Consider the following 1,824-nt stretch of genomic DNA (forward strand, 5'->3'; position numbering starts at 1 on the left):
CATCTCCAAAATGAGTCATTAAGGGGCTTCCGAGAAAGATGTCTGAGCCACTGCAGCTTGTTTGACAACAGAGACAGAAAATCTGGTCCCGTTGAAATTTCTCTGACCGAGGACTCATCCAGATGCTCAAAGCAGACCTTTACTACCTGCTTGGGCCTGCTATGTCAATCCAACTACTCCCCCAGGTGGTGAGGGTGGACATCTGCTCCCGTCTCTTCACCTGAGTCTCAGAGACATTCAGCTGGAGGTAATGTGTATGGTGAAATACAGTCTGGTGAAAATCATATAGTGAGCTGTTGATCCACTCTAAATGACGGGCAACAGAATATGGTGCAACAACAGAGCAGCAGCATTAGTTGATCTCATTTACAAGTTGAGTGTCGTTGATGGAGTGAGGGCCACTGCTGATGTCAAAGATTTAAATGACTGAGTGATTGATTAACCATCCATTGCCAACTGAGGAGCCCATGAGGTCATATCACTCCACCCTGTAAAGGAGTTAAAAGTTCATTAAAGATCAATTTCATATCACTAAAACAAAACATGAGCAATAATTGGAAAACAAAATATGAGAAATAATTTCTACCGTTTTTTGGAAATGAATGACCAGAAATACAATTAATGCGAGCACTGCTAGTCCACAAATCACTCCTACAACAATGCCTGTAGTGTTACTCCCGCCATCTACAACAGAAAGAAATTTAAGAATCATTTAAAAACAGAAACACTTGCTATAGAGGTTATCTTTAATTCACATATACAGACAGCACACAGAAAAACTAAAACCAGAATCGGTTTTATTTACTACATGATTGTCTACTACTTTATGTAATATTTGTGTTGTAACAAAGTTAGGGCTATTTTCACACCTAAGGCAATTAGTGCCTCTAACTATAACCATTTTCCCCCCTATGAGCTATATATTTAAGTAGATGGGAAAAGAGCAATCACACTACTGTCAGAGAAACAATCATTTCAACTGGATTTTTTTTTAATATTGTGAGTGTTTAGAAACATTTTGATCAAATCCATTCTGCGTACTTGTCTGAAAGTTCTCCTTAGTTAGTACCAGAAAGAAACCAATGATAGTTATTTTATAGTCATAGATAGTTATATTATAGTAATAATTTCCAGGTTTTCTACTGGCATCAACGTCCTGTATTGATATCTTTTTCTCCTGGCCCAAACACATCAAAACAAACAGACTAAAAATTGTAATGTGGTTTAGTGCGATAGGTTTTAGTTCATTTGGTTGATTGCAGTTAGTAAAAAAAACAAACATAGAACTTACCATTTATGATGTTCAAAACCGTGCTTTTTTCAGATTCTCCGTCATTGTTACCAGACTGACAGGTGTACATTCCCTCCTGGTTGGAAGTGAGATCTTTTAGCCAGAGGCTTCCATTGCTTGAGACATCGTTTACATGTGATTTCCATCCCTCTGTAGCCTGATGAGATGTTTTGTTCCATGTGAGGATGAGCTGACTGTGGTTGAATCTCCAGGTGAAATAGTTGAGGGGAGTATTGACAGGCTGGCAGTCAAGTCTTGCTTCATTGTGGGAAGAGTTTTTATGAGCTTAAAGTAAATGAGAAAACCAAACACAGAAAAAACTAGTATTAATATAACACCTACAGAACTGAACATATAAATCTGTTTCAGATAACATTTGGTCCCATTTCAAATAAGTGTAAAATTTGCTCATATTTTCAAACTCAAGAAGACTTTTCAGATAGTGGCAGGTTATAGAACATGGCTGTCAAATTTTACAATGATTATTAACCCCAACACAGATTTACATGCAGATTAACGGTAAACGCCCCCTT

At 37.6% G+C, this 1,824-nt stretch overlaps 1 long non-coding RNA gene across 1 annotated transcript in view; it reads right to left on the bottom strand.

Annotated features, from left to right (window-relative positions):
• Positions 1 to 594: 594 nt before the first annotated feature.
• LOC107103604 overlaps positions 595 to 1,824 on the bottom strand; it is a 3,625-nt gene continuing 2,395 nt past the window's right edge. Inside the window, exons 2-3 of the long non-coding RNA XR_001482188.1 lie at positions 1,292 to 1,576; positions 595 to 684 (exon numbers count right to left, since the gene is read on the bottom strand). This is a non-coding gene — a long non-coding RNA (uncharacterized LOC107103604). The remainder of the gene's footprint in view (positions 685 to 1,291; positions 1,577 to 1,824) is intronic.

The sequence above is a fragment of the Cyprinodon variegatus genome, unplaced genomic scaffold (genome assembly GCF_000732505.1).
Source record: "Cyprinodon variegatus isolate N-32 unplaced genomic scaffold, C_variegatus-1.0 Scaffold1486, whole genome shotgun sequence".
Taxonomy (NCBI): domain Eukaryota; kingdom Metazoa; phylum Chordata; class Actinopteri; order Cyprinodontiformes; family Cyprinodontidae; genus Cyprinodon; species Cyprinodon variegatus.